At 43.3% G+C, this 16,400-nt stretch overlaps 1 protein-coding gene across 1 annotated transcript in view; it reads right to left on the reverse strand.

Moving 5' to 3' along the window:
- Positions 1-16,400, reverse strand: part of tns1b (tensin 1b) — a 304,662-nt gene that overhangs the window by 35,781 nt on the left and 252,481 nt on the right. The gene's annotated exons all lie outside the window — the stretch shown is intronic.

Raw genomic sequence — 16,400 nt, forward strand, 5'->3', positions numbered from 1 at the left:
GAAAGTGTAATTTGTCAGTGTGCAGGCGATGCCAAAACAGCCACAGTTAAACTGAATACTGGCACACTTCTGCCTATTTTACCAGCCTCTCTCTGACAGGAAATGAGAATGGGGCTGTGGCATGCGCTGTGGAAAATAGGATGAAATCACAGAAGCCTGGCTTGCACTTTCTCAAGCCAATCACCGCCACCTGAAACGCATTGGAAATGAGTTTGTATACAGAGTATGTTATGTATTATCTATGTTAATGCACATCACCCGGTTCTGATGAAAAAAAACTGGCATGCTGACGATTGAGGTATTTTACAGAATGAGCTCAGAGAAAAGCAATGGATCATTGGTACATCATCCAGGAACACACAACTACACTTAAACATTAACGGATGCACACACACACACACACACACACACACACACACACGGCAGCCCCACCCCCTGTCCAGGGGACCTCCCAAGGTAGAGGGAGCCCCATCCAGAAGCACTGAGTCATCGTGGAAAAACTGCCTCACTAAGTAAGTAAGTCCTGAAGGCCTTTCCTGCCCCCTAGGAATAGAAGCAAAACATTTCCTACCACAGACAAAAAACGCAGAGAAAGACACACAACTCTAAATCACACGTACGCCATTCACTATTGTGCAAATGTGGACAAACACATACTGTACATGCACAAATGCACGCAATGCACACACACACACACACAAGTGCAGACACACACACACAGACACGCCCTACACTATTCCCATTGATTCCTTATGGTCAGGTCAATGTCACAATACATCAGTGAAGGGGATGACCACCTAAAACTACCAGTGGCAAACTGCTCTTCACAATGCCCACAGCAGCTGGCTCTATGCAGCATGACATTTAAACTGCCCTGCCATGCAAGCTCACATTGGGAACCACAACGCCAACAGTGCCATACAAAGATTCATATTTAGTCTCTCTTGGAGGAAGACAATGGAAGTTCAATGAATAATGCTTCTTATTACAACATATCATTAAAAAGCAGCACATTTCAGCATTCCAGCCTCCATCAGAGGGCATGAAGTGAGCATCGACATAACGTTATATCTGATTAAGCTTCTAGCTCCTCACCCCACACAGTTCCCATGAAGCTTTACAGGCTGGCGAGACAGCAAAGCCTGTATGGGTGAAACAGCAGTGTGTGTGTAGGTGTGTGTGTGTGTGTTGTGTGAGACAGTGTGCATAGGTTTTCTGAGATATCTCCTGATATACAAATCAGATTGTACATCTGGAAACAGCAGTGCACAAACAGAGCATGCCATTCTAAAAAAAAAAACAGTGCGAACATCACAAGCCTTCAGAAAACCTTCTGTGAATGGTTCTCTGTGAATTCCATAGAAGTCCATAGACCGGCTCTGTTGTTGTTGTTCAGCTGATCTATGAGGTTCTGTAACGTTTCCTTTAAGAGATCAAGTGTAAGATTATCCTATTCCCAATCGTAACCTTAAACATGAGGAAACATCTGACCCTGTTTCAGTGGATAAGTGCAACTTCTACCTACTCTTGTGACGTGACCTTTGACCTTGTGTCCCCTGAAGCCACTTCCTGCCAGATGCTACAGGTCACCTGGTGAGGACCATAATGCCCTGGTTTGACCTTTGAACCTGTCTCTGTGGGTTGACCCACCCTTCTCTGCAGGGTTGCCCATAAATCACTGGAAGGTCATACTTTTTCCCTCTATTATACCAGACTAAGGGCTCTAGTTTAACAAACCTAACGTAATGGTCAATCTAAGCGCAGTCGGTAATGCAATAGGTTCAGGGGTGAGTGAGACATCTTTGATATTTTCACTATCACAGTTATCGGCACACTTGCTGGCGTTGGAGTGAAAGGGCTGGGTTTTGATGAATAAACAAGTTATGAGTGTGTGCAGGCTTGGCCCCTCGCTGGCCAATCAGAACGTGCTCCATGGCAAAATACTGTACGTGGTTGCTTCAGGTTGTGTGTATTTACAGACTTTTATAAATTGCCTTTGAATCAACTTAAATTCCAATGTTGTAGTTTGTTAAATGGCTTACAGAAATGAAATAACAAAATGTAGACCTATCCCATCTTTGCTAAATAGGTTAAACGTAAAACCATTTAGTCCACATTGTAAGTAATTGCATGTCTTCACACTGATATAGGGCTTGGCCTTTAGCATGGACATGCCAAACATGGTCAATAAGCAAGATTCAATTAATTACTGATAAGGCCTACAAAGAGAACTAATCATTCCAATCAAATTATAAACAAAACAACAACTTGTTTTAAATACTTACAGGCACCATCATTTCTCCCTGTTGTCATATAATATTCAAACAATGCAGACTATGGAGTGTTTTACACACATTCAAAACGGGACCATTGGGTAGATTAAAAAAAGCCTTCGTTGAGAGGAGGGAAGGCTATGCTTGGTTTTAATCAAATAAATATTAAGTATACAGACACCAAGGCTACTCTTGTTCCATGCGCATATGGGCAGTATGATTCACGGCTGGATCGTCTCCGTTTCTGCTGTCACAATCCATGCCATAATCAACTGCGTTACTGCTTTTGGTTGGTCTTAAATATCCCTATCAGCGCTGCCTGAAATTTGCACTTCAGATCATGTTTTTAAGGACACACCTCCAATATTTCCACCCCGTCATCTGAGCGCTAGCGAGCTGATATAAGACTGGTAAATTACCGAAACTGGTGATAGGGCTTGAAAATGCAAACGAACATGCATTTCACACTAGCACCGCCTTAACGGCAACCGAAAATAGAGCCCCTATGTTAATCCTTCTCCTGTCTTTAAAGGGAAATTCCACCACTTTTCAACCTCCTTTTCATTATCTCCAGCACAATACCAGTGCTTACATGTGTGAAAACAGTGCATTTCTACATTTTAAAAACAGCGATTTTCAAACACTATGAGATTCGAGGTGACATGGTGACATACCCTCCCTATGGCTATAAATGCTTTGCAGGTTTTGAAAACAGCTGTGATGTCACAGCGAAGCATTTTTTAGGACTATCTTTTTTAACCACAGATCATAGAAAGGCGCCCTTTTCACATGTAGACACCGGTATGGTGCTGGAGATAATGAATATGATGTTGAAAAGTGACGGAATTGCCCTTTAAGGTACAATCTGAATCTGGGATCTGAGAATCTCTTCAACGATCATTTCAGTTCGTAGAAATGGGGTCGGCGTTTTGCTGAACAACTTCAAACGTTTAAGCTTTAAACACAAGGACCCTGTGAAACTGCACTAAATAAGCTTATGTCTCCTTTCAAGGCTCAGGCTGATGTCTCGACAGCCTGTTTGTTTCCTTTCACCGGCCTAGGCCACAGTCCAGGACTTCCTTTAAGAGCAGCATTCCTTGGAAAAAGGGATTATTTTCCCCATCGTCTACTCTGTTTGCCGTGGACGACATCTTCCTTGACTGAGAAGTCTGGAAGGTTCTAGAGAAATAACTTAAGAGCAAAACAGGCAAAACATATTCTACCACACATAGAAAGTCACAGATATGGCACTCTGAATGGCCAAACTGACACAGTTGGCCGCATAAATACCTTTGTTGTCCCTCCGGCAGATGCAAACAGAAGAGTAGCACACACCAATGTCACAGTGAAGTCTCCCAAAACTTGAGCTACAACTTCAACCCAGACGTCTGACCCTGACTGAAGAGTTCAACTCATAGACTGTGGTGCAAAACCAAAGAAAGGCGTCATCATCATGTCTTTATTTACGTCTTAGTGTCCCTTCTAAGGGTCAAGTGACCACATTAAATGGGATACGCACACATACGTATATGTCCTACAGACATAGATGTCCTGAAAGATGAGTAGCTCTTTGAGTAGATCTGTTTTAGCACCTTTTTTTAATCACCTGCTTACGGCCAAATGTGACACAACTGGCAACCGAGAGTAAATCAACCGGTGCAGCTCAACACATCATCCCTGAACAACCAGTATTAATAGTGAAGATAGACACACATGGCAAATCACTTAGGAAGGAAGTTACTTGTGGGTTCCGGATCTTTCTTTCAGTGAGTTTCCGATGTTACAAAATAGAAGGAATTCCAAAAGCACAACAGAGAAAGCGTGAAAGGAGCTCCCCTACCTTTGTGAATGCGGCCGTTGGTACAGTCCAGAGGAATATGGGAAAAGCCCTAGTGCTACCCTAAAGCGGAGCCCCCGGAGCAGAACATTGCGGAGCTGAATAGGGGGGATTCTCTTGGCTCAGGAGGCTAATCGTGTTGTGAGAGGCGCTGCTGTTGTGGACTAGTGGTGACTGGCTGACTGTCTAAGCTACTCTAAGTGAGCTACTGCTGTGAAGTCCCATGAACCTTTACAACAGTCTCTGTGTGTCTGTGTGGGGAGAGGGGCAGCCACACACACCATAGTATGTGTTTGACTGAGTGACATCACTTCTCTCTCTCCCTCTGTTTCCCTCTCTCTCTCACACACACACACACACAGTCAAGAACCGAGCCACAGTCAACACACACAGAACCCCCCCCCCCCCCCCACCACACACACAGACACTACTGTACACCTCCCACATCCCACCCACCCACACATAGAAATGAGCCACTCCTTATGTTGGCTCCTGTCACAAACGTTCATGCAATGGAAAAGAGCCACTAAGTCCAATGACTGACATTTTACTAGCTATCTGAGCCAGCACTAGGGAATAGAAAAAAGCTGTTCCTGTGAAAGAAAGAACCACACCCTGCATAGGGCTGGGAGGAAAGAATGAGAAGGAAAAGAAAGAGCGAGGAAAAGGTGATGAGCGGGGGCGATGAGAAAGAACCAGAAAAGAAAGATGAAGGTGAAAGTAAGAGGTGCTCAATAGTATCTGATCTGGAGCAGGGTACCAATGAGATGACGCACGGACGCGCGCACACACACACACACACACACACACACACACACACACACACACACACACACACAGCCTTTGCTTCTGCACATTCTAGTTTTGTTACGTACACACAAAGTGCACTGATATTTCCTTACTAAGCTCAAACTCTTCTGTTTGAGCTGCCGTCTTACTTAGCCATCTCTTAGGCATATCACAGTGGATTTATTGTGGAACAGAGAACAAACATACTGCTTCTCTCTTCCAATCTGATAACATACATGAAACTAAGACGAGACTCAGCGGTAAGCATAACTAGCCAACACACTAGTTCATGTTCTGATAAACCTTGATACGCTAACACAGCACATTCAGCAGCAACAGAACACGAGGTACACAACATAATGTCAAATCGGAATCAAGACAGTCCCCCTCTCTTGGTCTCCCTCCTCTGTGTCCGATTTTCTCTCTCTTCCACTCTCTCATCATCATCAGCATTATCATTCATCATCCTTGTACAGCTCTGTGCTGCTCAGTCCACTCAGAGTTAATAATGACGATGGCAGACTATTCTAAGCTATAAAGTAAGTGCTGAAGATTATTCTAGGCTGAGATGCTCACAGGTCAGATTTAGCCATGCTTTAGTTCTCCCTCCTCAAGTTGTATATTAAGGGTCTTAAATTTAGGATAGTCACAGTAGCAGCGGGGGGGGGGGGGGGGTCAAATTCCAAACAGAGATAGAGAATCTACAGCCTATTTCTGTTTCTGTGTTTTCTTGACTCCCTCACTCCAGGAGGCAAATGCCTTTCTGTGTGATCATACCCATATTTGCAGGGGCCCCGTCATCATTCTTGACACCTTGCTCTGCCTAATTTCCCAGCAGGGAGATTGTGCCATGGCATATGACCTGTCTGTCTCAAAGTATTTGTCACCACATGATGTGTGTGTGTGTGTGTGTTTGATGTCATGCTCCCTCTGAGATCACATCTCAAACTACTGGAAGTTAATTATTATCTTCCTAACCTCTTCACTCCGGGAGACCTTTACACAGATCTCCCATCGCTGAAGGTGACATCACATACAACGAAAACATATTTACCAGCCCAGTTAACCTATTTGTGAGAAAGTTTTCGCATCACCGAAGGCAAATCTATGATCCGGAATGCCTTACCAGTTGTTTCGGGCTACACAATGTGTGAACTATGGTAGAAATAAACATTTAAATGCACATTTTCAGAAGCTCACTTACTAGTCCAAGCGAGATTACCGCATGATCCGAGATGGCAGTTCACCTTCAGGGAGATATGGTGTGAATTCAGTCAACTCAGGAAAAGTTGGACATAAACGTTTCTTTTCACACATTGTATAGCCTGAAACGACTGGTAAGGCATTCCGGAATATAAATTAGCCTTCGGTGACAGGAGAACAGTGTGTCAAGATACACGTCCTCCGGAGCGAAGAAGCTATGACATACTTAGCTAATAATTCTAATGTCCTGTTTTGACTTGGATGTGAATGTTTAGAGGTTTTGTCTTCCAGATGCTCCCCCAGTGTTACCTTTGACCCCGCTGTGTAATTGTGTGTGTGTGTGTAAGTACAATCCAACTTCCAAACAAACCAGAACTATCGTGGAGGGTTCACGGTCCACTGGCCACCAGTGCTACATAGAAAATAACGTTGTGATGATGACTGCGTTCAGTGAGAACATAACCTTGGGCACTAATGGAATCAATCAACGGAGTTTAGAGTTTGGCATTGAGCCAAGCCATTCCAAGCCCCCCTAGAGAGCAGGCTACTTAGATCCCTACCTGTACATGAGATGTTTTTGGCACAGGCTATATTTGGACAAAGTTAATGGCTGAACTATTGACTGGGCCTTCAGTGGCCATTGGCAGGTTTTTGTGAAACGCCGCTGTAACTGTTAAGCACAAGGGCAGATCAGGAGGGAGGACAATATGGTTACAGAGTGAGGAACAGATTTGGCTTTGAATTTACAGTAGATTAAATCCAGCCCACTTAAGTTAGGACAGAAGCCTGTGTGAATCAGATGCCTTTGCAAAACTGGGGCTGACTTCTGCTGAGTAAGTCCCTAGAGCATCATGCCTTTGCCTCCGTCTAAAGCCTTGCTGTATTTCCCCGAAACACTTACTGTGCTGTCAGCAAAGAAGCCCACACGGTGCTAATGGAGGCTTTATTTCAAAGTGGAGAACATTGAAAATACATCAATGATGGCTCACCTTCTAGATCTATGAGACAGAACTTGGAAAACGTGTTTGGGGTTTGGAAAGACAAGGTCTTTACAAAGGGGTTTCTTATAGAATGGTCAGATTCTTTCAGTCAGTATTCATTTTCTGTATTCATCTTCCCACACACACACACACACACACGCACATGCACACACACACACGTGTACACAATCATGCGTCACAGCCACAGTCTCTCTCTCTATGTAGAGCTACGGTTTCACTCTGGATTAAGTTTTTTGTCTAAGGAAAAGCAATCAAGCTCCGTTCAACTCATAGCGCTGCATGGGAAAAGCCTGAGGCCCATATGAGGCGATGCTTTGATCGGCTCGCCGTGGCTGGGACTGTGGTCTGGAGAGGACCCAAGGAGGACGAGCAGCCACTCATTCCACATCTCCTGCCTAGAAGCCGACTGAGGTTCATCCCTACTCAAAGCCATCAGACCCATTAAGTGCTGTTCAAATCAACTTCATTCTCTAACAAAAAGCGTACACTTGGTCAACATGTCCTCTTTTGAAAGGCATCATTTCCATACTCACAGCTTATACCCTTATAGTTACCCTTGACATAGGCCTGTGTAATAGTGATAGGGCCCAATAGAGTACTTTGAAATTTGCAGAGAACCCAGTTACAGACAATCTACTCCGGCATTCCACTAAAAAGGACGATTTCCTCATGAAAAGAACCAAACAAAGTCCCATTTCCTCCATGGCTCCTGCCTGTTCAACTGTGGTCCCTCATTACTTCAGGCACATCATTGGACAGCAATTAAGCCATTCAAAGGACCCTATGCGGTGAAGCTGACAGAGGGAGACACGGCCATGACAGACTGTTGACTGTGTGCGGTGTACGTACGGTGTGTGTGTGCAGTGTGTGTCGTATGGTGTGTGTGTTGTGCGGTGTGTGTGTGTATGTGTTGCCAGGCTGTTGGCTGGGTGCAGCATGGGCGGTGAATCAGCACTTTCTATTGTCCTAATATAGAACTAATTCCTCGGGCTCAGACTAGCTGGCCTTGTTCAGTTAGGGGGGGGGGGGGGGCAAGAAGCGGATTCCATATCTTCATATGTACACTGTATGTTGTGTTGAAGTGATGAAAAAGTTATGTTTCATGTTGGTCATTTTCTGTGACTGTGTGTAACCTGTTCAAATAAAACAGTGATGTTTTTGTGTTTCTGTTTCTGTGTTAGATAATGTCCAGTGACAGAAAACAGGAAAGAGGAGGACGAGATAACCAAAGGCTCTATTAAGATAGAGTGATGGCAGTGTCGGGTTGCAATCCCCCAAGGAGCCCAAAGGATGTGTGTGTATGTACGTGTGCTTGTGTGGGAAAAAATTACAAAATTGTCATACTTTTTAGAAAATGAAAGTCACCCAGTAAAACACAACTTGAGTAAAAGTCTAAAATTATTGGGTTTTAAATGTACAGCACTTAAGTACTGTGGTGGGAAAAGTACTGATTTGTCGTACTTGAGTAAAATAATAAAGTAAAAGTAAACGCTGAACCACTAATTCCTTATATTTAGCAAACTAGATGGTACGATTTTCTTGATTTGAACATTTACAGACAGACAAGCGCACACTTCAACATCATTTACAAATGCAGTATTTGTGTTTTGTGAGTCTGTCAGATCAGAGGCAGTAGGGAAGACTATGCATTATATTAATAGGTGCGTGAATTGAACCATGTTGCTGTCCTCCTGCCTGAGCATTCTAAATGTAATGAATACCTTTGCGGATCAGAGTAAATTTATGGGAGTAAAAAGTACATATTTTCTTTAGGAATGTAGTGGAGCAAAAGTTGTAAAAAAAATATAAATAGTAAAGTAAATTACAGATACCCCCCAAAAACTACTTAAGTAGTACTTTAAAGTATTTTTTACTTAATACTTTACACAACTGTGTGTGTGTGTGCATATGGCTATATGTTAAAACAGGGCTAAAGTGTAACATTGATGAAACATACAGTACATGCATGCTACTATGATTGTGTGTGTGTGCACATGTGTGCGGGTCTATGTTTGTGTATGTGTTGTGTATGTGTACCTATACCTCTTATCTGTAACCAAACCTCCCCAGTAAACCTTAGCCCTGTGTTTACCCATACCCAGCTCAGAGGGTTGCCTATTCAACAGGCTAAGTGACCCGTGCAGTATGAAGGGAGAGGAGGCCTGGGGAGCATCAAAAAGAAACAAGACAGTGGTGGCCAATAAAGACAGGGTGAGTTGCTGGTACTATCCTCCTCTTTTCCTCCTCCTCCTGTCCTCCTTTCCGCCCCTCCACTCACACCCATTTCCCAGAGGTAGTTAAGCCCAAAGGCAAACAGTGTTATACCGTGAGCTGAGAGAGAGAGAGAGAGAGAGAGAGAGAGAGAGAGAGAGAGAGACTGTCTGGACACCAGCTGGAGTCAAGCTGTGAGCATGAGGGACCAGTCAATCATGCACATTAGCACCTGCTAATAAAACATTAGCATCTGTGGCTAACGGGTAATAGCTATTGGCTAACAGTTAGCATTGCTTCTCTAAGACCGGCCTGGGTCTCCAGTTAGCCACTCCAGTGCCAGACATGCATGTCCCCCAGCACTGCTCACTCACTAAAACACCACACCATATTCCCAAAGGTAAAAAAGAACTGTCCTAGAATAGGAGAAATAGCTTCAACCCAGCAGTGGACCCGACCCTATAAAACACTATTCCCAATCAGGCTCCATGTGCCTCAATGCAGAAAGGCTCCATTGCTCAAATATAGCAGTTATGCATCTTTAATGGAGCCTCTTGCATTCTCCTTAATCACCGGCCTCAATACGGAAAGAGATTAATTGTACAGGAAGCTGTGGGACAGGTTGTATGGACACTGGACAGCCAATAAATTGAAAACAGATTATCATTTTTAGCGGGCGACAGTTGTTGAGGGCTCAAACAACAAAAAAGTGGTTTGCGATTTTGTTCATACTGGTGAACCGCCGTTGGAGTTGTCATTGCAATATAAACAGTCCCCATTTTAGCAGCTAAATAACACCTAAATACTCTATATAGCTATAGATAGTAGGCCACACAACATAATGAAGCATTCCCTAGTAAGATAGTGTTATGAGGGGACTGACTGTATTACTTGGCATTAATAGACTGGTTTCACGCACAAAAACGTTCTATCAAAGCTGGGAGAGAGGACCAGAACATGCAGGCTCATGTCATGCAGGTTCAGGTAGGCTATACAGGACAGCTATACAGGACAATCTATTGGTTGCTGATTAGTATGCTGTTGTACCAAACATTTATTTTACAATCTGTAATGTTTGAATTTCCAACTTTAATTGCTGAACAAGTAATTACATTTTTGCCGCCAACCAGCAGTCTAAATGGCAAACTTGCGACACCATGTATAGCTTCTTGAAATTATGTTAGGCTTAACATGAGAAAATGCAGACCAAATAGGCTTACCAATAAACATTTATCCATCAGCTAAAGTAAAGCTATAAGCTACATGCCCTGGCACCACAGAAAGCCCATCATCGATTCGATGGGCAGCCTCATAGACATGTCGCAATTTCAGCACCATGGACAGCAATTGGTAGTCAATACTTTGTGAGTGACTGTCTGGCTGACGCATAACATTTATTTTAGGGAGGGGGAATGAGAGAGGGAACACTGACCTTGCGGGGGGAAACTGTGTTTACGGCAGGGGCCCAACCGTCTTGAGTTTGGAGTCAAAGCAATGAAATCCCCAAAGCCCCAAACAGACTGACTGAGACGGGGTAGTTTTGGTCTGTTTCCAACACAAAGTCAAGAATAGGCTAGATGGTTCACCTCTGTGTCCTGTGAGATTGAAAAACACTGCGTCCCCACAACACACATATCAATGAGATTTAATGAGAAACATTTAGATGAAGGATACAATGCTCTGCATAGTGAGATGCTGGTCAGATGCTGCTATATTCAGGAGAAGTCTGGGTTGAAACAAGCTATCATATATTGTACATTATAAACTGGATGGTTCGAGCCCTGAATGCTGATTGGCTGACAGCCGTGGTATATCAGACCGTATACCACGGGTATGACAAAACAGTTATTTTTACTGCTCTACGTTGGTAAACTGTTTATAATAGCAATAATGTTAAAGTGTGTAATGAATCATCTGGAGCAGTGTTCCATCATAGACACAGCATACTGTACATCCTGCGTGTCTACAGCCTACATCAACCTCCAGTCTCTACAGCCTACATCAACCTCCAGTCTCTACAGGCTACATCAACCTCCAGTCTCTACAGGCTACATCAACCTCCAGTCTCTACAGGCTACATCAACCTCCAGCCTCTACAGGCTACATCAACCTCCAGCCTCTACAGCCTACATCGACCTCCAGCCTCTACAGCCTACATCGACCTCCAGTCTCTACAGCCTACATCGACCTCCAGTCTCTACAGCCTACATCAACCTCCAGCCTCTACAGGCTACTTCAACCTCCAATGTCTCTACCGAAGACGGTGATGTAATACTAGTACCATAATGTAAGCCCGGGAGATGGAGAATAAACATTGTAACACTATTCGCACACGCACACACAACGCTTTCACGTTTCCACAATAGCAAACTTAAGTAAAGTTTGGGATTCACTTTAAATGGTTGTCACTAGAGAAAATACATTGCGCTGTGATAAGATGAGAATTTCTTCCAGCAATGTTTTAGAGAGACGCACTCTAAGTAACATCTATCTTATTGTGATGTTAAAATGCACTTTCAATTAAGTTTACTTTGATTCGATTTAAAAGTTCAGATGTTGCACTATGCACAGCTGGACTGAGTCTCAATCTAATTTTGTCTTATTTTTGCATTCAAAAAGTCAAAAGTCCACATTCAACGTTAGATGACATTCTACATTCTACGTCAGCATTCAGTTGAATCCTATTGAATCAGTTGAATCATATTTGTCTGAAAACAACCACAGGTGTAAACAAACTTTTTTTGTTTTTTTTCATTTTAAAGAAATGTGAGACAAAATCGGAATTCAAAAGAAGCTGTCACTCACACAGGCTTGTAAAGACACAAACAGTACATAGCCTACTAAACCAAAAACTCACTGGTACAAAAACATCACCAAGTAGTTGGCGATTAAGAAGCCCGATGTCAATAAGTAATTCAAAAGTCTGTCAAGTGAGGACAATGTTCCCCATGTCATTCCCCGTAGAACTAAACGTGTAGTTCACTACTCACTTGTTTTTGTTGTTGTTGTTTGTACAGTTTTTCTCTACAGTCAAATGTTCAGCCCTTTGGTCTGGTAGAACAAGTCCGGTCTTGACCATTGGAGGATGTCAACAGAAGAGAGTGTAACACAACTAGCCAACTCCAAGCAGCTCAGTGCCTGTTCATCTGTCTGCACTGAGCAGGATCTAAAACACACACACATACACATTCTGCATGCTCTGTCACTCCCCCTGTTACGACGCACAGCACAAAGGCCTACACAGGAGTGTGGAGGAGTGTGAGACTGTGTGTACTTGGTGACAGAGGAGATTGCGTTATAATTGGACACACACACACACACACATCGCCCTCTCACCCTCAACTATTCTAGAAATGTTGTGGGTTGTGCAATAGCCAAATATGGTAGTTGAAGTGACAGTTGGATAGTAAACAAGACTAAGGAATGTTAGAAGACCCCTTGCTGAATCCTACAATGACACAATTTACCCCCATCAATCTCACCCATCTCATACTACCTCTCACATAAGATGATGAGAACATAGGAAATATCTCTTCATACTGACTGAAAGGAGAATTTAGATTAATTTGTTGATAAGACAGAATATATATTATTTTGATGTTGGGGCTCAAATGAGTCATGTGGGCTGCATTCAGAACATAAAAACGTAATAGTACGTTAAATTCAACGGTGCTGTACGGAACCACCAGTTGAAAAACGGGGAGGGTTTAGGTTGTGGCTTTAAAATGCCCCTCTGCACGCCCTTAAAACACGTTTCCCGGCACACCCACTGAACAGAGCAAACGTACCTCAAAGTCTATTCAAGAACGTACAAGAACGTTTTGGGGAAACGTGACGTTTAGAACAAGTCGTTCTAGCAAAAGTTCAAGTGAACTGAACGCACCGATAATCTCATTTATGTTGAGACATGTTGAGGGTAGGTAGCAACACATCTGCCACACTGATCCACAACACCGGAGCTCCCCCGGGGTGCGTGCTCAGTCCCCTCCTGTACTCCCTGTTCACACATGACTGCATGGCCAGGCACGACTCCAACACCATCAGTAAGTTTGCAGACGACACAACAGTGGTAGGCCTGATCACCGACAATGAGGAGACAGCGTATAGGGAGGAAGTCAGAGACCTGGCCGGGTGGTGCCAGAATAACAACCTATCCCTCAACGTAACCAAGACTAAGGAGATGATTGTGGACTAGAGGAAAAGGAGGACCGAGCACGCCCCCATTCTCATCGACGGGGCTGTAGTGGAGCAGGTTGAGAGCTTCAAGTTCATTGGTGTCCACATCAACAACAAACTAGGATCGTCCATACACACCAAGACAGTTGTGAAGAGGGCACGACAAAGCCTATTCCCCCACAGGAAACGGAAAAGATTTGGCATGGGTCCTGAGACCCTCAATAGGTTCTACAGCTGCAACATCGAGAGCATCACTGCCTGGTACGGCAATTGCTCTGCCTCTGACCGCAAGGCACTACATAGGGTAGTGCGTACGGCCCAGTACATCACTGGGGCTAAGCTGCCTGCCATCCAGGACCTCTACACCAGGCGGTGTCAGAGGAAGGCACTAAGAATTGTTCTCTCTACTACCGCATGGCAAGTGGTACCGGAGTGCCAAGTCTAGGACAAAAAGTCTTCTCAACAGTTTTTACCCCCAAGCCATAAGACTCCTGATCAGGTAATCAAATGGCTACCCGGACTATTTGCATTGTGTGCCCCCCCAACCCCTCTTTTTACGCTGCTGCTACTCTCTGTTTATCATATATGCATAGTCAGTTTAACTATACATTCATGTACATACTACCTCAATTGGGCCGACCAACCAGTGCTCCCGCACATTGGCTAACCGGGCTATCTGCATTGTAGTCCACCACCCACCATCAGCTAACCCCTCTTTTATGCTACTGCTACTCTCTGTTCATCATATATGCATAGTCACTTTAACCATATCTACATGTACATACTACCTCAATCAGCCTGACTAACCGGTGTCTGTATATAGCCTCGCTCTTTTTATAGCCTTGCTAGTGTATATAGCCTGTCTTTTTACTGTTGTTGTATTTCTTTACCTACCTATTGTTCACCTAATACCTTTTTTGCACTATTGGTTAGAGCCTGTAAGTAAGCATTTCACTTTAAGGTCTACACCTGTTGTATTTGGCGCACGTGACAAATACATTTTGATTTGATTTGACTCCCCTAAAGACCTAGCTACAGGCTAGTCGGTGAAAGCTAAAATACTTTTAGCATAGCTAGCCGTGGGATTGTTTTTGGGTTGAGTTTCACAGGGTAACATTGATTGCAGTGATTGAAGAGTAATGAAATGTATTTTATTTTACCGTACTGTGTTTTGTATTTCAGAGAAAGTATTTTGTAAGACGTGCCGGTACTCAAGTAGTAGAAAATATTTGGTGATAAACCACTGCTTTGAAGTGACCTGCAGGGTTGAGGCCCTGAAAGGGAAGACACTAGCCTTGAGAACATCTAACAGGCAGAAGAGCAGCTTTTAGCCTGTTGGCTGAAGCTCGGGGTCACGTTCAGACAGAGATTTCACAAATAGAGTGGACATGATGCCTTACATATTAGAGAGGCATGTCTGATCTACCCAATATATTTCTATCTGAACTAGTATTCACAGCATTGTGCTCTATTGAACACAGCCTTGGTCAAGGTCAGTCAGTCAGTGGACATGACTTGATACCCAGCTAGCCCATTTGGTTCCTTGGAAGTTGTGGGAACATATGTTTTTGGTTTCCCATTGGTTCTGGGAAGGAAGCCATAAGTTTCCTGACCGGTAAAACTGAATGTATAGGAATGTTAATGTTTAGGTTGCAAGGAAGTTCTGAGAATATTTTACTATGGTTCTCTGAAAGTTTTCTTGGGAGGTTTTATTAACATTTTGAGAACGGAAATTATAGGTTATTTTAAGGTAATTAAATAACGCTCTGTGAGCATTTTCAATAAGACCTGCAGAAAAAGTTATGCTGAAATTCCCACAGAAGAACGTTGTTTCTTCAAAAATTCCTATGGATAGCCCCATTTTTCCCAATTGTCGCCTAAATGACATACCCAAATCTAACTGCCTGTAGCTCAGGCCCTGAAGCAAGGATATGCATATTCTTGGCACCATTTGAAAGGAAGAGTGAATGTAGGAGAATATGACAATAGATCTGGAAGAAGAAAATACAAAGAAAAAATCAACAGGTCTTTTCCTACCACCATTTTTGAAATGCAAGAGAAAGGTCATAGTTATAGCCATCACTCTGGTTGTAATTACTATAGTGTCCACAAGATGGGAGCAGTGTATGTGCAAAGTTTCAGATGGATAAATTGAACAATTTGTGAACAACAATACTTTTTGTGTCCCCAGGTACATTTGGGCAAATTGTGAATGAGACATTAGCATTCATATTCCATTTTTCTGCAAGAATATCGTCAAATCTGTATACTTGGACTTTGATTTAGCTTTCCAAGTATACGTAGCCATATTATAAGTTCAACATTTGCAAAACAACCAGTTTCATTGACTTCAAAACTCTGCGTCCAAAAGGAAAAGGCATGCTGTCGAAGGTTAGCAAAAAGGCATGCTGAAAAGGTTAGCGCCTATATTTTGCAACTGAGACAGGGTTTCCAGCTAGCTTTGTTTGACCCCGATTGGTGCTTAATTGACAAAGATACAGTCCTTCAAGTGATGGCCGCCCGCGTCATCGGAGTGGCATGAAGGCGTCGCTCTCTGACTAAATATGGTGTCCTATACCATATACTACACCCCTAATGAAATAGTGAAGTCTTGTTACCTTCTAGGATCTCTGAATGTGATTTGACTAGTTCAAACAGCGTTTAGGGTGAGATATTCACAGATTTCTTTCTTTGCAAATTGAATTTATTCATACTTTTTAATCCTTCCACAAGATATAGTTCCGACACAAATCTATGGTTGCTAGCCGGCTAGTCGTTCCTTCTATTGGTTCGGTTACCAGAGACAAGACCCAGTCGTTCAGACGTTTTGTTCTGTATCTATGGACGAGACTCAGTCGTTTGTTCTAAATGTTCCATTGCCATACTGGCTAACAAAGTTCTTATCATTTG

Source organism: Oncorhynchus mykiss, chromosome 22 (genome assembly GCF_013265735.2).
Source record: "Oncorhynchus mykiss isolate Arlee chromosome 22, USDA_OmykA_1.1, whole genome shotgun sequence".
NCBI lineage: Eukaryota > Metazoa > Chordata > Actinopteri > Salmoniformes > Salmonidae > Oncorhynchus > Oncorhynchus mykiss.